Below are 21,935 nucleotides of genomic sequence, written 5' to 3' on the forward strand. Positions count from 1 at the left end.
TGGTGCGTGAGTTATTTTCCTGACTTAATTCCTGGTATTGATGGTTTAAGGACTTTCTTTCCTCTAAGAGCTCCACTTCACAGTTTGCTGGGGTGGGGGTAGGTACGGGGGAGGGAGGAGATTTACCTTGAACTTTCTTTGCCCTCCAAGTCCTGGTGTGGTAACTACTAGAACTGATGATGTAATTGACATGGTAACTGACCAACTCTTCTTTTGTTTCGTTTTTTTTTTTTTTTCGGAAGACTTGCTTTAAGATTCCATTTGTGAAAACAGAGAAGAGTGGATTACAGATTTTGTTTTGTTGTTATTTCTGTAGTATATCCTATATGAGAAGACTGTCCAGAAAGTAAGTTTACATGAATTAAAAAAAAAAGTCAATCGTAAAGCAAGACATAAATTAAGTATAATGCAACTGACAATTTACTTTGAAATGACTGATTTGACCTAACTTACAATAATACAGTTAAATATAAAAAATACTGTTGCTTTTTCTTTATGTCATTTTCTTTAAAAAAATTTTTTTAACCTCATGTTATTTTAAATCTTTTTCATAAAGTGACAGAATATAAAAATTTAAGTTTTTGCAGAGATGCCATAATATAGTAGGTAGGAAGTTTCCAAGTGAGTGGTCAAAGCAATGTAGATTACCAAAGGAAATTAATGTACAGCTCTGAGCATTTCACATGTTTCAAGATGTAGAAGAGTCAAGGGAAGATTTGATGAGTGTTTCTTTGGAAGTAGATGTCACCAGGCTTTCATACTCAAGCCCTGCGGGAAGGACTATGCTTCCTCCTTTAACAAGATTCCTGGCCCAGGTTTTGGTGGTCAGTGTGAAGGGGAGCAGACTTGTACCCAACTCACAGGAAAAGGATAAATCAGATCAGCCTGCACTCCCAGCTACCTATGGCCAGACATGGGTCATGCCAGAGAAGGAGAAGTCGGCCAGAGCCAGTTTGAATCCCGCCTAAGAGGGCTCCTTTCGGAGGGTGAAGAGACACAAGGGCAAGGGTCCATGACAATCGACACTTGGGACCTCGTGCTCATTCTGTCGATGTGGGCATGCCCCTTTTCCTAACACTGGCACATCCTAACCCCCTCCATGAGAAGCCTGGCTCAGGTCCTATGACCACTTCTCTCTCCTCAGTCGCACTGCCCACCCCCAGCAGAGGAGATCTGCAAGCTGGAGTGGGGAGAGGAGAAGGCTACTCTTTTGCTGGCAGAGTGTTGGTTTGATTAAATCAAGTTCCAAATCCTGATGAAAATCGTAGGCTGCATATTCTAATTTCCTAACTCAGATTGCATTTGTGACTTAAATAGAGGATTGGTTACTTACGAACCAATCTGATATGGAACCAGCCAGCTTCAGGATACTCACAAGGATTGCTTACTGCCGATGTCCATCCTGATGGGCCAGTGTGCACACCTGTTTCATAGGAAGCAAAAGAGCCATGAGCCTGCCGGCATCTACATCCAAATGCAGGTAGGGACTAGAATAGAAAAGAAAAAAAGAAAATGTTTTATATATTGAATAACGTGTGAGATCCTAAGCTTTAAATTAATTCCATGTGGTTGCTTCCACAAAATCATTTCAAACTTGTTTTACGTGCTCTGTAATACATATTATGGGTCTGCTCACTTTTGGCCAGGATTTCAAGGAGATAATCTAATTAGGAATATTCTGGAATCAGGTAGAAACAAAAGACCAAAAGACCACACAGAGATGGGAGTAATTCAGAAGTCAGTAAACATCGAAAACAGTTCTTCATACTACCAACTATGATCCATTCATTATTTAGGAAATGAATCTAGTGGCTTATGACCCAGTGAATTATTATTATTTTTTTTTAAAGATTTCATTTATTTATTTGACAGAGAGAGAGAGACAGCCAGCGAGAGAGAACACAAGCAGGGGGAGTGGGAGAGGAAGAAGCAGGCTCCCAGCGGAGGAGCCTGATGTGGGACTCGATCCCAGAACGCTGGGATCACGCCCTGAGCCGAAGGCAGACGCTTAAGGACTGTGCCACCCAGGCGCCCCCAGTGAATTATTTTTAAATGAGATTGAATGGATGGGATGGGACAGAAGAGAACAGAATAGAATAGAAAGTGTCACTCACGATAAGGTTAAATATGGTTCAACAATGGTTCAAAGTTTGCTTTATGTGTGTGTACGTGTGTATTTGTGCCTGGGTGCTGGGGTAAGGACATAAAATACAGTTCATACTGTACCTCACAGTTAAAACAAGTTTGAAAGATTAGAAAAGCTTCATATACCCAATCTATGGAGAAGAACTGAGTCCGGAATCAATGGCAGTACCAGAAATAAAACAGAGAAAGTGAGAAACAAGAGTGTGACAGACGAGTCAGACAAGTTCCAGATGTGTTTACAGCTGTTCCCTCATGTGTTTGGGGTTTTTTTCCCCTTCGAGTGGAAGGTGATGCTCACACCCAGAGCTCCTTACAGGCATGTTACACCTTTTGCCTTTGCCAAGGGAAGGGAGAAGAAAAGGGGAGAGAAGGAGAAGGGTAAAGAGGAAGGAGAAGGAAGGGAAAAAAGAAAGAGAAGGACTAAATGAAAAAGTGAGTCAGTCTGTGAAGACAGTTGGGGACCATTTTACACCCACCCTCTCTCTTCCAACATCTCAACCTACTCGGCCTCTGGGGGCCATGTGCCGATAAAAAGCCACTTTGAAATGATGGGAATTCCAAGTTACAATCAATGCATGATGCACTTTGCTGAATTGTCACATGTGACATATTTTTATATGGTTGTGGTAGGAACAAAATCACTGCACCGTGTATAATGCCCCAGCAATACCCTTACTGTACTGTGTATAATACCTCATAATCTTTTTTATTTATTTATTTATTTATTTATTTATTTATTTATTTATTTATTTATTTATTTATTTTTAACACTCATCCCATGCTGATCAAGTTCATGGGACTATTTCATTGCAGATAGCGTCTTCCCAGGGTATGTGTTGACCCCAGAAGGTACCATCATAAAGGATGGACTATACTCAGGGCTGCCACCTTGGTTGACTTCGGATGGCACTTTTCCCATGTATTCTACATGAATGGTGCCCTTGGAGTTGTAAAATGCAGTGGCCCTGACTATGCACTCCTTGCCCTCCTGGGCACCTGCTGTCATGCCTCCTGCAGGCCAGGACAGCATCTTCAGAACTATGTACATCCTTGCCTTCTGTAGCTGGAAGTATGGGCACTGAGTCCCAGGTCTCCTGTGGGCCTTGACCACTATGGAGGTCACTGTTCAGTCTTCATCTGTTCTCTCATGGCCTTTGCCTGGACTGGTGGTAGTAGGACTACCAGGTAGTATGCGTAGAACTGAGATTTTGCACTACCCAGTTTAACTCAGTAAATGCTACCCTGTGCTGCTCACTGTGGTCTCATGTATTAGTGCGAGTCTAGAGTATTAGTTAGACTGGGGATTTCATAGTGTTTGGTATTCTTTGCAGCACCCAGCATCCTGCAGAGTTTGAAAGTACAGGCCACACTCAGAGTTCCTTGTAAGAAGTCAGCTCTTGGAGCATCATTCTCTTCATGTGTGAAAAGTAACTTCTAGACCAATGGATCTCTCTTGGAGAACTTATGAATAGTTGGACATGGTTTCTGGAAATAAGAAACTGAAAAATAAAAGCAACTTACATGTCAGGCAGGATATAAAATGCTTTATACACATCATTTTTCTTAATACCGACCACAACCCTATTTGGTATTTTTTAACCACGATTTATTGAAGAAGAAATAGAAAATCAGAGGTGAGTCTCTCTAAAATTGTACAGCTAGTAAGGGGCAGAGCCTGGATCCCAAGTCTGTGCTCCCTTTACAAAAATAGTGTCTCTTATGTAGATTAGTCCTGTTCTGAATTTCAAATAATTCAGGGAGAATGAAAAGTGCTTCATGTCTGCTAGGGGTTCATCCAGTTCCTCGGAAGGTCTGAGAACATTCCTTCCCAGGGACTGTAAGCTAGTATCCCGGGGCTGATAGGACTTCCAACTGTATCTTATGGATTCACACTGGGCATTGGTCATTCATAAGAAAATCACCTCCAACCACCAAGCTGAGATGAAGGCTGAAAAAAAAAAGTGATGGCACAAGTGAATCGTGTAATCTGGGGAAAAGAGCAAAGAAATCAAAGATCTAGAAAGATTGGAATCAACCAATGACAAAGTAGCAAGGTGAAGTAAGTGAAGAAATGCATGAAACAGGTCAGAATGTGTGTACAGATTTGGAAAGACCTGATATTCTTTTAGAAAGGCTGTTGTGGCATTGCTCCAGGAAAAATAACACTCAAGGCTGACATGGCCAGAAGGCTTAGTACTCCTAAGCCCAGGGGAAATGGTGATAATGATTAAAAAAAAAAAAATCTTTGTTTGGCATTTACTATGCTGAATACGGTGTTAAATTTCAAACATAAATGCGTTACCTAAACTAATGAAAGCCAGGCGATGGGGATTGTTTCTGCAAGTATTTATTGATCTTCTACTATGAGGGTATGGTAGTGAACAAAAGAGACAATTCTCTTTCCTCCGCATTCTTAGAAATATTATTGTTCCTATACAGATGAGTTAACCAAGGCTTGCAAAGGTCAAGTAATTCGTACAAATCACACACAGATAGTCGATGGCAGAAAGCTTGAGTTTGAATCCAACTCTGTCTCATATGGAACCACACCCTGCCACCACTTCCAGCAGAACTCAGAACACAGCCAGCCGTGTCGCCTGTAAGACCCCATTCTTAATTATCTTACTTGCTGGAGCATTATACATGTGGTCTTTATGGTCTGTTCTGGCCCTTGATCATACTGTCATTTACTATTTTCTAAAAGTTTCATGGATATAAAACTTGCTTGCCCACCTAAATTGAAAATTCCTAGAAGGTTGGGCAAGGCAATATATTCTGCAGCATTTCCCAGTGGGCTGGGTGCATGTCACACAGGTTTTAAGCACCTGTTAATCTCCCAGGGCACCGTGGAGAATTAAAAAAATAATAATAAATAAAATAAAATATTGCCTCTGCCATTCAGAGTCTTATAACTTGGTGGGCACTGTCATTAAACATTGACTGATAGGATTTTAGTTTCAACAAATCCCATTTTTAAGAACTCATGACTGATGGGATAAAGTTCCCAAAGACTAGAAAGAGACCAATGCAATGTGTGTTTTCAAAGAGTCAGAAGGATTGGGGTTCACAAAGTAGATATTGGTAATAACGCCTAACTTGCCTATGAGAAAGAACTTCAAGACACATGAAGAGAGAATTAATTGAGAGGAGATCATTGGGTGTTGGGCGACAATGAACATGGCCTTGAAAGGAGTACATCCTGTCTGACCAATCCAGTTTACATTTATCCTAGGATCAAGATGGACCTTGTAGAAATGGTGAGTTAATAAGTAAGTATAGCTTTACTACAGCAAGGTTCTGCTCTCTGAGATATGCTCATAAGTAAGCTAACAAACCACAGCCTAGGTGACTATGCTGGAAGGTACGTACACTCCAAGGAAGCCACAGAAGGGGGGTTTCATGGGAACTGGCCTCGAGTCCTGAAGTATTTCCAATGTCCATTGATGATGTGGAGGCTAGGAGCACGGATGAGTTTATGAAGTCATGAGTAGCCCCAAAGTGCAGTCGCAGGGGCTCCCTGTTGACCAAGCCTGGAATTCTCTATAGCTCAGGCAAATTACTGAGGAAATAGTTGAAAATGGGAACAGGTTGGATTTTAATAGAGAAAGTATATAGGGAAAACCGCTCCTGATCTTTTCCTCTTTCTCTCTTGACTTTACTTCTGGGAGCCAAGTGTGGAGGAAGCCTCTTCTTGAAGCCAGAGGCTCTGATGTGGGAGAAGGATTATCTGCCTTTGGGTTGTGAGTCGGTCCACTGGGGCCTCGGTTTTCCCATCTGTGCAATGGGGTAACAGCTGGCCAGCTGTACAAGCATTATCTTGTGTGGATTAGCTAATGAATGATCATCTGGGGTCTTAAACATACCAAGTGTTGCATAAATGCTAAGTATGATTATGCTTCACATAAAGGGCAAAGATCTTGACTTGGAAAGAAAATGGGAGGAAAAATTACAGGAGACAGTAGGGGAAAACACAGGAGAGAAGCCATTAGCCAGTTGGGGGGGCACAACTGCAAGGGCTCAAGCATCATAAAACATCTGTAGGTAATTTCCACTCACCTCTGCTCCTGCAGTCGCCGTGAGGGAGAACGCAGTCTGTTGTCTTTAAGTAAAGAATCAGGGAAAGCAATAAAGTGAGCTTTTGCCCTTGCCAAGGTTGAGGAAATCTCTCAAATGTCATACAGTTTGGGATGTTCTAAATGAAGAAATTACTTAATCTACCTGGGGGTTTGTGGCTGTTACATAAACCAACGTAAACCAGCCTCCGAAACCCAGCTACTGAGAATCCTATGGACACACAGCACACTGCTGCAAATTGACAGGGTTCCTGGGCTGCCCTTGAAACTCAATTTGCTGACACTCAGTTCATCCCAAATTAATGAAGTCGCCTGTTCAATGGCCAAAGCTGCCCTTCTGCGTTGGCCTCAAGAGTCCTCCCTGGGGCAGAAGGAAGGCCATTAGGACACATTCTAGATGTCCAGGTATCACAGAGTGATGTCAATTAAGTAAAATGCATTGGCCTCAGAGGAGGGGAAGGGGCACTATGGCAAAGGCTTCTCCTATCGGAGGTGATCAGCTGAGCCCCCAAAGTGTCAAAGAGATTGGAAGTAGGAGTTGTTTCAGAAGCCGATGCCACAGGCAAAAAGAAACATTATTCGCCCACTTTTTTCCTTCCAGGTTCCAACCACCTGCCACCTGAAGGGTCCCTCTAATAAATTAAAAGAGGCTTGTCAAGTAGCTGATTCTATTATTAACCGGACGTGTCTCTCCTGGGCTTTCTGGCAGATCAAGAGGATTGTCAGCCTCCTCCACAGGGTTCCAAGACCACTTAGCTGTGCTTCCCACAAGGGAAGGACAAGGAAGGCAATGCCCTGAATGTGGCCAAGTGGCCCAGGAGAGGCCCAGGGCTAAGTATGTGATCACGGTTGGACTCTTACTGGTGTTGTCCCTCCCAGCTTCCTCAAGGGCACTGGTGCTGGCTATGAACGTGGAGTAGAGGCCTTAAATATCCTATCTGAAGGCTCACTGGACTTTTTACCTGATTGCATAGCTCTGGAGACTTGAGAAACAGAGAATTAACTTTCTGTCCTTGGAACTCAGTTGTCACTATGATAATGCAGTATGAATTAGCATGTGGCCAGGACGTAACAGAAGTCGAGACAGATGAAAATGAAACAGGCAAGATTCTAGATTACTTTTTGAATCTTGACCTATTCTAGGAATGTTTCATGACTCATGGGTCCTGGGTACTCTTGTTTATAAGTACACATATATCTTCTTATGCTGGCAGGAACAGAAAGAAGGAAGAGTCAAGATGTCAGGAGGCAGAAAGGAATGTGGATGGAAACATTATCGGTACTAAGTCAGCAGCACTTCCTGGGAAGTCCCGCTCTCTTCAGCTCCAACCAGCCAGCTAAAGGAGCAAAAATAACAAATACAGAACGAAAAGGATCTTGCTACTCAAATTTTTGAGAATGTTGGCATCGTCCACTAAACAGGGAACTCCTCCAAAGCCAAGATCACTTTTCAATTTTTTTTTGGAAGCCTCTTCCTCAATGGCTAGCAGATAGTAGGTCTTCAACAGATATTTGCGAATGAGAGCATAATTAAAGAGTAAATTATTAAACTGCCCAGAAATGTAGTATAGGAACTCAACCTTTGTTTTAAAAAATGGAGAGGATCGCATTTTACTTATATTTTTTAAAATTTTTTTAAATTTAAATTCAATTAGCCAACACATAGTACATCATCAGTTTCAGATGTAGTGTTCAATGATTCATCAGTTGCATGTAACACCCAGTGCTCATCACATCTCGTGCCCTCCTTAATGCCCATCACCCAGTTACCTCATTCCTCCAGCCCTCTCCCTTCTGTAACCCTCAGTTTGTTTCCCGGAGTCAAGAGTCTCTCATGGTTTGTCTCCCTTTCTGATTTCTTCCCATTCAGTTTTCCCTCCCTTCCCCTATGATCCTCTGTGCTCTTTCTCATATTCCACATATGAGTGAAACCATATGATAATTGTCTTTCTCTGATTGACTTATTTCACTCAGCATAATCCCCTCCAGTTCCATTCACGTTGGTGTAAATGGTAGGTATTCATCCTTTCTGATGGCTCAGACATTCTACTTTTATAAATGCAACTTAAATGCATTTTTACCAAAATGTAATCTAGATTAGGTCCTTGAAACCCTCTTCCTTAGAAGTAAATTTACACAGGCTCCCTTGGTTGGTGAGGACATAGTGTGGAACTAACAATGGCTGTTTCTCTCCCCTTTCTCATGTCAACTACTCAGGAAATCAAAGATCTGTGCTGCTACTCAGGCTGTCCTGAGCATAATTCATGTTGGTTTAGGATTTAGGCTTATAGGATTAGACTGACGATCATAAACCTTGCCCATTATAAAATCCTAAAATCATTATTAATTTTAAAAGGAGTATAAAACCTTGGGCAAAACTAATAACAAATGTATGCCAACTCTAAGACCAATATGAGGCCTAAATCCTGTCTAATTTGGAGAGCTCAGGCTAGAGCAGATTATCGAGCGAAACTGAGGATTCTCCCTCCCCGGAGAGCTCAAGGATGAGGAGGTCAGGCTCACTCTTCCTGCCCAAAATCAGGGGACTGACAAAGATCAGCCTGATAGTTCTCTAGTCTGCAGTTTGAACAGAGAAAGATTAGGGGAACTAGAATCGACACACCCGGGCTGAGGAATGTCCAGGGAGGGTGAAAAAAAGAGAGAGAGAGCTGAGACGAGGACTGCATCCAGGGAGATGAGGGCAATACTCCTTAGTTACGGGTCTTACAATTGCTGCCTGCTTTTCATAGGTATGGAAGATAAGAAATGGAAGAAAAACATGCATTAGTATCCTGAGGACGGGGCTCATGACCAAACAGAAAAACTTGCTTCCAGCAAGATATACCATGAATTTGCCCGTGCAAACAGTCCACTTGGAGGTGGACTGAGCACAAGACGCACAAATGAAGGGGAGGAGAGGCCAGTCTCAACTAGGGGTGTGTGATTTACAGCTGAAGTTCAAAGTGATGATAATACCATGTTTTTACTTTTTAAATTGTTTTATCCTATTTTTCCAGCCCATAAGGAATGCACCTTGGTGTCAACAGAACCCCTTTGTCTTTGTAAGCTATTTTGAAGCAAAATATCGGTAAATTACTTCCCAAACCACCACACAACTAGATCATGCTGAGAAAATGGGCTTTGTAAATTGTTTCTGTCACAGAAGAAAATACAACCAGTAGAAATCGTTATGGATGAGTCATTATGAGAAGGGGCCAAAAAAATTAACCTTCATCCGTTTTCTTTGTCTTTGTGCATGCGCGGGAGGGTGTGTGCGTGTGTATGTGTTTATTTGAATTCAGCGGCCACACTTAGGAGTCTGGAGGTGGGAACGGTTTCAGGGATAAGCAAAGCCAGCCCCTTCATTGACATGCACACGGGAGGGGGAGAAAGAGGAAAAGCGACTTCAGAATACGGTGTTGCTGGGAAGGTGTTTAGCATGATTGAAGGACAAGGGGTTCTGTGATCAAGGAGGAGAGGGAGAAGATCCTTGTATTTTAAAACATTTATTTAGTGCTATTGACTGAGCGTGTCACCCCTAAATTCCCACATTGAAACCTAATCACCAGTGAGATGGTGTTGGGAGGTGGGCCTTTGGGAAGGAATTAGATCACGTGGGTTTCGGGTCATGAGTGGGGTTAGCGCCCTGATAAAAGAGGCCCCCAAGTGTTCCCTCATTCCTCCCACCGGTGATAATGAGCGAGGAAACTGGTCATCTTCACCAGACACCAAATTGGCAGGCACCCAGCTCTTGGGTTTCCCAACCTCTGGGACTGTGAAGAAATAACGTCCATTGTTTATAAGCCAGCAGTGTTCTCTGTTACAGAAGCCCAAATGGACTGTGACATTAATATTTATGAAGTAGTAGCAGGCACAGGACCGAATGTTTTACACTCCTTCTGACAGTTCTATTAGGTAGGTGCTGTTATGATGCCATTTTATAGATAAAGAAACTGAGGTTTAGAGAGGTTGGGTGCCATGTCCGAAGCCTCACAGCAACGAAGGGGCTGGATTGGGGTTCATATCAAGGTGGTCTGATTTCAAGCCTGTGCTTTCAAGCAGGCATCTCTACGTACTCGGGGAGGGAACAGGCGGTGCGTGGGGCACCATGGACAAAAGCCAGCCCTCTGGAGTCAAGCTGTCCACCTGTAAGACTCAGAAGAAATTATTCTCATTTGAACAAATATTTTCATAATTGCCTGGTGTATCCTCACCCGGCATGCTCCTCTGAGAGCCCTCCAGTCACTGGGAGGCCGGCCTAGGGACTCCACGGAGTGCCCTCGGACACTCTGAATTCACTTAGCTCCTGCCTCTTGTCCCTTTGTGCTGATATAAAAATCCATTTCCAATCACTTGATAACGATTCTTCCTGCACCCCCATGCAAACAATAGCACAGAAAAATGCTCCGTTAAAGTGTTAAACATGCCCTAATGTGTGGTAATTGATTTCACATACGGAATCAGGGCCAGGGTAACACTGTGCGACAATGGATTTGACACAGGCGCTGTCTGACTTGAAGAACGCAGCTGCACGGAGCGGATTCTCTGGGCAGGCACTAATTGCCCACCAGACCTGGCTGAGGGCCTGCTGCCATGAAGCGGTGCCCTAGGTGGACAAGATAAAACTCGGAAGGTCACCTTAGTCCCCGTCAGGGACCATTTTGTCTCCTAGCCGGTGGCAAGACAGATCGGTTTACAAGTGACACAAATCTGCGGGTTCTGTCCCACCACGCGGAGCTGTGGCACGAAGCCACCTCTGAAGCCAGGCAAACTGGGGAGACACCCCGAGGCAGGTGCAGGTCCACACCAGTTGCCTGGGGAGAGCTGGAGAGAAGAGTGTGAAAGCATGCGAGTGGGGGGGTGGTGGTTAGCACTGCATGGAGAGAGCGTTCTCACTGCTCACCGACAGCATCGCATCTGGACTCCAACTCTGAGCTCTGGGTCTAAAAGCCAAAGGCGACAAGAAACCTTTGTACGCATGCTGCTGTCTCATTTACAAAGAATTTCCACAGACACGATCACATTTTGAATTTCCTCATCAACCTTGCAAGGTTGGGGTTCTTCCCAACGTAGAGTGAGAAGTCGATGACTAGTTCTCAACTTGGGCCACCTCGTTACCTGGGAAGCTTTGAAGGAGCTACTATTCCCCAAGACGTTTCCTCTCACACCCAACCCGATCCCTTTTCAGTGGTCTGAGATGGGACTCAGGTGCTAGTATTTATTTTTGTATGTGTGGTACAATAAAACTTTATTAATAGACACTAAAATTTGAATTTTATATTATTTTCATGAGTCGCAAGTATTATTTTTCTTTGCTTTTTTCTTTTCCAACCATTTAAAAATGTAGAAACAGCCTTAGCTGTAGAAATAAAACAGACAGAAGGCTGGATTTGGCCCAGGGGCCATTGTTGGACAATCTTGCTTTAAAACAACCCATATTTATCTCCAACTTGCTAAAATCCCTCCCTGCCTCCCCTTCCACGTCCCTCATATGCTCTGTACTCCCATTTTCCCCTAAATCCCCTTGACAGCCACCCTTACAGGCACTCCCTACCCCAAGCATCCCACACTCAGATGTTCCTTCCTTCCCCATTCCCTACGTAGAGGTTTCCAACTAACTCTTCTGCTATTTGCTTTCGGACAAATAAAAATTGTGTATATTTAAGGTGTATAAAGATGATATTGTGACATATGTATACATTGTGAAATGATTATCATAATCAAGCTAATTCACAGATCCGTCACCTCGCACCGTTATCTTTTGTGTGGGTGAGTGGTAAGAACACCTGAAATCTATTCTCTTAGCGAATTTCAAGTATACAATGCGTTATTATTAACAATAGTCACCATGCTGTGCATTAGGTCTCCAGAAGGTATTCAACCTTCTAACTGAAAGTTTGTATTCTTTGACTGACATCCCCTCTTTCCCCCACCCCCCAGCCTCTATGGGCCAGTATTTTTTTAAAGTTCCCCAAGTGATTCTAACATAAGCATATAAAGACCCACCAAATTAGAGAAACATTTATAGGTGAATTGATTGAAGGGAAACATGTTAGAACTAGAGAGGGACATCAAATCCAAGTAAATAAATTTGGGAGACAGGAGCAAAAAGACTAAAGCCATGAGAACACTTCTATCCGGTCTGGTCCAATGGACAAAAGCTGGAGGATATAGACGAAGTCCTGATGCCCGGTGCAAGGGGAACACATCCTCTATTGTCATTAGCAGAATGCTTTCTTGGCTGACCTGCCCGAACCCAGAGCCATGCTTCCAACCATGTGATTTCGAAAAGAGAGAAGAGAGATGTCCTCTCCGACGCAGGGTGTGCGTGGCGCAACGTGAGCACGGAGGAGGCCCGAGGAAAAGACCGTTCTCTGTCCTTGCTTTATACTCCACAGATGAACTTAAAACAATTTTTAGAAATGTCCTCAACTCCTAGGGGACTCATTTAGCAGCACACAGCCTTTTCTAATGAACTATGAATTGTACCGATGCACTAATCTCCAGGCAAGGAAAATACTCTTTTGCAGCGTGAGTTTCCACGGGAGTGGGGACAATTCCTACATGATTTGATGAGCGGGCAATGCAATGATGATGATGGTGATGATGGTGATGATGGCGATGATGGTGATGATGGTATGGTATGATCAACAACAACATCTACCATTTCCGAGCACCTCTTCTGTGCATAAGCGTGCAGTATACTTTAGCTGGACCCTCGCTTGTTCCTTCTTCCTTATACACTGCCTTGTGAACACCCCCATCATGCCAATGAGGAACGCAAGTCACAGAGAGGAGAAATATCATGCCTGGTGTCACAAGACTGACGAGCGTCAGACCCAGATGGGATCGAGACATGCCTGCTCGAACTCCTGATGCTTACGGGTACAGATGTGCAGCATGAAATGAAGGTTTGCTCCCTGCCACTTGCAGGAGAAAATAGTTAATAATAATATTATTTCCTGAGCAACTCTTTTAGCCTGGCACTGTGTTAGCCATTTAAATAGATTCTTTCATTTAATGCTCACAAGACCCTGAGAGGCAAATATTTTATCCGCAGTTTATCTTGAATCATTACGGGCTCAAAGATGATGATGTGAGCGAGCCCACTGCTGGGAGGCAGTAAAGGCACCAAGGGGAGGGTCACTGACCTGTTTAGTGCTGAAGGCTCTGCTCTTTACCCCGTGCCCTGGTGAACACAAGCGCTCTCAAGACCGTCTCTCCTCAGCGTTGTCCTCACCCATCAGAGAGGGAGTGGATTCTACTCTCCAGCTGGGGAAGTGCACGGAGAATCTCAGGTTCTGGAGGAAAGGAGACACCCCTTGTTCTGACAGACTTCCTAGTCAAGGTTGTCCTGGGACCACAGCATGAGGTGTGCCCAGTACCCAGATAACAGGCTGCATGACGGCGGTGTGTTCAGAGCAAGGCTTTGACAACCAAGCAGACTGAGGCTCAAGTCCCGGCTGTGTTGTGTGAACTGAGTGAGTCATGTGGCCTCTGCGCCTCAGTTTCTCCATCTGTAAGCCACTGATTAAAACAGCAACTTCCCCAGAGTATTAAAAGGATTATAAGAAATAATGTATGCAAAGTGCCTAGTGCCTGATTGCTTGATGAATGGAAGCTATTATTACTCTTAATGGCTAAGGGAACTGAGGCACTGACCCCATATTTCACCCCAATTTCCAGGAGTGGGAACAACTCCACCATAGTTTTCCCATCAATAATGGTCAATCCCATCCCCCAGAGAAAGCCCAGCTGCACCTGGGCTTGAGAGGATTCGAAGGCACACAGGTAGGGATGGAGATGACCTAAGACAAGAGGTCCCCAGTGCCCGAGGAATGCGCATGTCCTTACGCATGGTCCAAAAAAGCAAACCAGCCTGGATGAGGTCAATGGCCATGTGCCCAGGGTCCCCGTGGATGCACAGATCCTGCTGTTCCTTCCAGCCACTGGCACAGGTGCACACGCACGCACACACCACTCACGTGCACACGACATACATATGTGTATGCACACACACCAAACATGCACGCATATGTGCACACAGAGACACATGCACAAACACACACACAAATGCACACACACAGCCCCACACCACGCACCCCAGGGCAAGCAGGATTTCTGCTGAGAGAACCCTGTTTATCAGGCACTGGAGCTTCCCCGGGGTTGCAGGGGTGGGGAGTCCCCCGGAGGCGTTTGCAGCCCCTTCAGTGGCTGTAGAAATCTGCTTTCCCCTCAGCCTTCTTTCTGCCAGTCACCTTCTGTCAAGGAGTGATTATGCTCCTTTCTGTCAGGAACACTGAGTGATTGTGGCAAGAAAATTGCCTTCGGCGATAGGGATTTAAGAAACGCTTTTCCTGAAAGTAGTGCTCAAATTAATTAACTTGGAGGAAAGGACGGCTTTTTTTTTTTTTTTTGGTCTGGATTTAATTTATTTTTTCCCGAAGAGTTTTATGTTGTGTGATAAATGGTGAGGACAGCGTTACCTCCTTGGACATCACCTCAAGTCAGGGAGGTCTTGCGGGCGCCAGTCCGGAGAGACCCCAAGGAGATCTGGAGCTGCGGGCTTTGCCGCCAGCAGAGGGGGTGCTGGCTGGGTTCCGGGGCTTCTATTGAGGAAGCTGCTCCCGCAGGGGAAGCAGGGTGTGTCCGAAGGGCGTAGTGGGTGCTGATGAAGAAAAATCCACAATAGGTATATGAAATCGTGCGGGTAGTGGAACAAGAGTAGTCACGTGACAGCCTGGATTCTCGCACTCTCTGGCACTACCCAGATAGTCTCATCTCATTTCTCTAAGCTGCCGTCCCTTCCTTTACACAATGGGATGATAATTTAGATTAGTTCTGCAATTCCGGCTAGGTGTCATGAGGATCGGGGGGCGGTGGGGGGGGTCTCTCCGTGGCTGCATTTCGTGGTCAGCTCCGTGATGGCTGGGCAGGAGCCAGCGGAAGGCTGCTTCAGGCAACCACCAGGGCCGAGGCCGGAGAGCAGAGAACACAGGCTCTGCTGTCAGAGAGATCCGAAACCAAGGCCAGTCTTCTATCACTAGCTATGTGACTATGCGTAAGTAATTTAAACTCTCTAGGCTTTTTTTTTTAAGATTTTATTTATTTAGTTGACAGAGAGAGAGAGACAGCCAGCGAGAGAGGGAACACAAGCAAGGGAGTGGGAGAGGAAGAAGCAGGCTCCCCGCCAAGGAGCCTGATGCGGGGCTTGATCCGAGGACTCTGGGATCACACTCTGAGCCAAAGGCAGACGCTTAATGACTGAGCCACCCAGGCGCCCCTAACCTGTCTGAGCTTTTATTTCTTCATTGCAAAATGGGGGTAAAAATAAACACAACCCAGCATGGTGAAAAAAAAATCAATGAAAACACCCCAGGTATAACTGATTGATAAATGTTAGTTCCTTCCTCCACCCTAATACTATGCAATTCAACTGGCCCTCCAACAAAGGCGGGTGTATAATATATATTTGAATAGATACAATGTTAAATATTATACCCTCATTTTTTAATAAGTATTATTTTTTTCTAATGCACATCTTTTTTTTTTTTTTAAGATTTTATTTGTTTATTTGACAGAGATAGAGACAGCCAGCGAGAGAGGGAACACAAGCAGGGGGAGTGGGAGAGGAAGAAGCAGGCTCCCAGGGGAGGCGCCTGGTGTGGGGCTCGATCCCAGAACACCAGGATCACGCCCTGAGCCGAAGCAGACGCTTAACGACTGCACCACCCAGGCGCCCCTGCACATCTTGATCCTAGTCAGACCAGAAGGAAAACCATTAAAATGTCGTGTAAAAGAACTTCCAGTTTCTGCAGGAATTTCGGATTAAGGCGCTCCAAATCAACTCGGCGATCCACATTGGGTTGGCAAACTTTCCTTTTATTTATTTTTTAAGATTTATTTATTTGTTTGAGAGAGAGAGAGAGAGGGAGGGAGAGAGAGTATGTGAGTGGGGGGAGGGGCAGAGGGAGAAGGAGAGAAGCAGACTCCCCACTGAGCACGGAGCTGGGTGCTGGTTCCATGTGGGGCTTGATCTCAGGAACCTGAGACATGACCTGAGTCTAAACCAAGAGTCAGACGTTCAACCGACTGAGCCACCCAGGCGCCCCAAGAGTTGCCAGCCTGTCTGATGGCCACCTTTCCTGGATCTTGTCTCCAGGTTATATTCAAGAAATGCAAAGGCATTTCTTACCCACCTCAACCAGCATGTCTTAACCCAGAGTGCATGGGTGGACTTTTCAGGGTCCACAGTCCTTTGAAATTTAAAATACTGTGTTCAGTTTATGAAAGTTTTCTTGGGAATTACATTCATAGCTTTCATTGGGGCAAGGAAGGGGCTGATTTGTGATCCTCCTCAAAAAAATTAAGATAAATTGGCTTACACCAAATAGAATATTGATGGCGCACCAATTTAAAATATGTAACATTCCCAAGTTGATTATTACATCAAGGCTTTTTCAATACTCCTTTTATAAAATTTTAAAAAGCTGATTTGAAGAATTCCTTTCGGAAATCACTCTTTTTAAAGTGGAGGTCTACTCCATGCACTTACATGCGGATTTCACACACACACACACACACACACACACACACACACACACTCGCTGCCCCAGTCTTAACGCTCCCCATAGCGGCTCCTTACTACAGAGACCTAGAGAGCTGAAAACTGTGTTTCTGCAGCATCCTGCCTCCCAGGATCACGCAGGCCTTTCAAAGCATCTCAGCAGCCCTGGTCCTGCTCTAGGCTGGTTATTCATGGCTTGTAGGTGGAGCAAAGAGAAGGAAAATATCTTGCCCCAAAACACACAGCAAGGATGATTCCACTAATCCCTGACTACCAGATCATAATTAAGAGAGGAAGGCAAGAAGCAGAATTTAGGCAATCAGAGTGACTGCTGCAGAGTTTTCAAGCAGAAGAAGGCAACCCTCCCACGGGGAGATTTTGCTGAGACGTTAGGGTTTATACCCAACCTTCTGGAATGCAATCCTGAGATCCTGGCTATGGTCAGAAGCAGTATGGTGGGCATACAAACGCCATTCTGAACAAAGGCAAGAGTGAGGTATGATGTCTTTCCTACTTTCAAAGGCCTGTGGAAGAAAGGCCACACTAGGATGTGCTTAGCACCATGTCCGTAGGGACTATAAGACGTTCTTATAGACTTTCACTCAGCTATTATTATTACTGCCAATAATATAGTTATTATCTCATGTTCATGACTCATTTGTGTTTTTATACAGTAGTCAGACAGCCCGCATAGGAGGCCGAGGAAAGAGAATGCGAAAGTGAGTACCCGAGTATATTGTGACACGGATAAATTATCCCAGGTTCCAAACTTGGAGGAGCAACTAGAGACAGGTGAAGGACTGCTGACACAGACCTGGGCTTCTCTTTCCTTGTCTCCCACTCAGTGCCTGGCAGAGAGCTTTTCATACAGAGAGTACTCAAATTCTTATATAATATCAAGGAGTACTCACAATTTTTTCCCTCGCCCTCATCTCAAGGATAAAGACATCCTTTGCTCATGGAAGCAGCGTTTCTCAGAGTGTCGTCCATGAGTGATCTGTTTCAGAATCAACCAAGGGCCTTCTTTAAAATGCAGCTTCTTGGGCCCCTTCCGAGACACCTTGAACCAAACTCTTTAGGGATGAGGTCTAAGAATCTGCATTTTAATAAGCCCACCAAGTGAGAGGCTTGTGAGCTTTGAAGTTTGAGAACCACTGACTTATTGAACAAACGATTATTTGTCTAGCGGTGACTTTTAAGTCTTCTCTGAGAGCCCTTGGTAAATCAATTAAACCATGCATTGAGGCATCTCTAAAGAGGCACTCTACAAAGCCTTTCTTTGGACTGATTGAGAATTGAGTATCAGGAAGGTTTAGACAAATCAACTTGGACGGTAAGTTTACTTGTAGTCCCTTCCTGAAGAGTATTTGCCTGCAAGTAAGAGATGGTGGGCCCAGAATGTTCTTCTCCTATCCATAACTCATCTCCTGGGGCACATGGGCCAAGAGACCCCCACTCAGCACCGCCAGTGAATTTCCCTCAGCTAGTGACGTTATAGACCGACCCTACTAGTCACTGCCATTTTCTCGATAAAACTATTATTATGGGAAGGATCAGCTGAGACTGAGAAATGGAAAGAGATGAAATGAGTGGAGGGGTGGGGGGAGAGAAGAGAGGAGGGAAAGGAAGGAAAGAGACCAGACAAGAGAGGAAGGGAAGTGGGAGGGAGGGAGGGAAGGGGAGGGGAGAGAGAGGAGTTGCTTCTCTAGTGAGAATAAACCCCTGTTGCCTTGAAAGCATTCTGCATCAGCAAATCCTTTAATGGAGTGGGGATTGAAGGACTGGCCCAGAGGAACAAAAGGGAGAAATAAAGAAAGGTGACAAACAGAAGAAAAGAGCAAAGAGAAATAAGGATTGGCAAGAGTAAAAAGAATGTGAAGTACAAAGACCGGAGAAGTGAGGGTTTTTTTCTACTTTGCAAACACTTCATTTTACTACACTTAATTAATCATAACACAGGAACATAAACGTTTAAAGGGTGAAATAAAATGTACAGAAATATAGTCATACTCAACAAAAATGAGAACACATAAATTTAACATAAGGTTGTCAGGCCAGCGCTCTCTCCCGCGCACAGGACGACGGCGCGCGTTCCAGCTCTGGCAGCCATGAGCGAGCCCACAGTCATGAAGCTCTCTGTGAGCTCCGGCTAAAACCAATGAGGGAAATGCAGAAGGAGGGGAAAAAATGCTCCAAAAAGAGAGGGAAAAGGGCAGAGAAAAAGAGCGAGTATGACAGGGACAGAAGTAACTTCATTCTCTCCTGCCAGGCCCGTTCAGACAGGAAGTTCCCTGACGTGTCTAACTCAAACCTCCCTGTCATTCCAGCCAACTTCATGTTCTTGTGGACCAATGCAGTAAGAAACTGTGCCAATTTACTGATTCAAAAACTGTTATGCTACAACATAAAAGAAAGACATTTAAATGGTGTCCACCAGGCTCTGTTGCTGAAATCTTGGATCTGTGTGGAAGAAGGGCCTGACACGGACAGGCACAGGCAGGAAAGACAGCCAAGGATGAAGAAATCCCTCTCCTTTGCCAACTGTAAAAACCACCTTCTGCCACAGCCACAGCCTGTGAATTGGGGCCTGCACGTGTGGGGTGGGACCAGCATAGTCCTCCACAGGGAGCAGCTGGGGCGTCCTTCCAGTTGACTCGTTGTTCTCAGCTGTCCCCTTTGAGGGTCTGTCTTGGGTCTGGTAATGGAGGCTGAGGAGTGGGCACACCTTGCAATCACACTTGCACTTTGGTCTCTGAGGGGCTAACGGTCTCTGCCTTCCTGTTGCAGGACTCACTTGTTCCCCAAGACTTGAGCCCTGCCATTGTGTCCCCACTCCATGGCGGGGTCTGCTCATGCCCGTCCGATCACTCCATGTTGACTGCCCAAGTGGACTTTTATTACCTGTTTGCATCTCCCCAGTCATTCCTTCCTCCCCTCCCTGCTCTGATACACCCTAGCTCCCTCTTACTAGGCTTGTGGGATGGATAGCTCATCACTTCTGCCAAGTCCTAAGGAGACTGTCCATGTCCAAATCCCATGCTTTGTGGTTGGTCATGCATCCAAGCCCCAAAACTTGATACCATTCCTGGTCTGCCTGCTATTGGGACCTGAGTCCTCCTTGGCTGGCCAAAGCACACAGGGAAGGCCCTTGGAAGTCTGTTGTGTCTTTGAGGGACTGCAGAGAAAAGCAGTTCGATCCATGCTCTGCCCATGACCCAGCTGTGGCTGTTTCAGTCTTCCCTGGAGAAGTATTGCTTCTCCACCATTGAAGCCTAGCCTTATCCCTGGAACAACCAGGCCAACCCCTACTTTTATCAAAGGTTTAAAATTCTTGAGAGCCAAGAGAGTACAGTGGTCAGGATATAAGTCTTCATGTCACATGTCCAAGTTGAATATGGACGATATAACCGATTCCCCATGGAACCTTGGGGTTCTAGTCTTACAGAGTCGGTGTAAATGTTCAATATGATTATGTGAGATTTTTATCATAGTGTCCGGCACAGAGAACTGAAAAGAAAAAAAGCTGGAAAAGAAAAAAAGCTGATGAATAGTTTCTGCTTTTCTTAAGTCCCTAGGGCTCCATAATTATTCTTCAGGAGCTTTATCATTGTTACAGAGACAGACTTCAGCTAATGCCAAGCTAGGGAGACCTCTTAGTTTGTTAAGAATTCCAGCAAATCTCTGTGGCTCGCCAGTGCTGGATTCAGCCACGCTCTCTGAACCTGCTGGCCACACTCACACCCCGCTAGCTAAATCCATGATTCCTGCAGCAGAGAAATCCTCATCTTCCCGTGCAGCTCCCCATTCCCTCTGCCTTATCCATCTAGTGCCCCAAGAGAACATCCAAAATATTTTATCCATGGCCTAAATTCGGACCTAGTATGGTATTCAGGTTTTATTTGTGCCTTTCTTGAGGATTTCTAGTGTTGTAATCACATTTATTATCCTCGATTATCCCAAGACTAACAAAAATGTTAATATCTTAATGCAGAGAAGCTCCGGGAAGCCCATATGCAACCTGAGGCTACCTAACCTATGTGGAAGAACATATGGTTTCATTGACAAAGACCTGGCAGTTCTTTTCCTTTCCATTGGTAGATAAATGTTCATGGGCCTTGTAACTGGGCAACAATTAACCACGAGGGGGTCAAGAGTAATACCTCAGGGAATAGTTACCTGGTATTAAGCCCCTGTCCTCTGAGAGGCTGTGGACCCTGAGCTGCTCCCAACTGCCTGTAATTGAAGCGTTGAGTGACGGATTTTAATTTGTAAACCCAATTCTGAAAGATTCTAAAGTCACTTCCAAGTGAATCGGCAGAGTACAGCAATCAATTAATGGTGTCTATTTTGGTCACTTGAGGAAGAGGGGGGCAGTTTTTTATCAATCGCCCTTAGGGCCGGGAAATCAGGCACTACCATCTGAAATCTGAGATCACCGTGATATCCTGGATAATGTGGAAGCTCATACAATTAGCCAGGACCTGGTAAGTTGATTGAAAAATGGCCCCCGTTGTTTCCTTCTTCTTCTTCTTCTTCTTTTTTTTTAAATCCAGTACCTTATCAAGTGGAATCTATCCTCCTCCCTGGAATCTGTTCTGACCTTGCGGCTTGCCTGTAGAATGCAGTGAGAGTGACAATGTGCCTAGGCCTGAAGAGGCCTTGCAGTCCCATGTGTGTTCTCTTGGAACCTGTGTCTGTCACAGGAACAAGCCCGAGCTGGTCTGCTGGAGACTGGGAGACCATGTGGGCCAGAGCCAGCCACCTGAGGCCAGCGAGGACTAGCCATTTCCCAGCTGAGCAGCCAGCCGACTGCAGACACATCACGATGAGTCCAGCTCAGAAAGCTGCCAGTGAGCTAGGTGAATGTTCATCGGTTTATACCACTGGTCCTGTGCGTGTTTGGTTTTCTTACACAGCATTGTTCTTGTAACAGATAATGGATTTAAAGGGTAGCAACAGATCACATCCTGATGAGTCTAGCCATACTACTGATCATAAAGTTAGGATTTTTTTTTGAGTTAATCTTCCCATATGCATCTGATTCAATGCTTCTCTAACTTTCTATGGCGTAAGGACCAGCTACATATTTTCACATTTTTTGTTTTGTTTTTATTTGAAAGAATTATAGATTCATAAGATGTTACAAAAAA

Source organism: Ursus maritimus, unplaced genomic scaffold, assembly GCF_017311325.1.
Source record: "Ursus maritimus isolate PB19 unplaced genomic scaffold, ASM1731132v1 scaffold_16, whole genome shotgun sequence".
Classification (NCBI taxonomy): domain Eukaryota; kingdom Metazoa; phylum Chordata; class Mammalia; order Carnivora; family Ursidae; genus Ursus; species Ursus maritimus.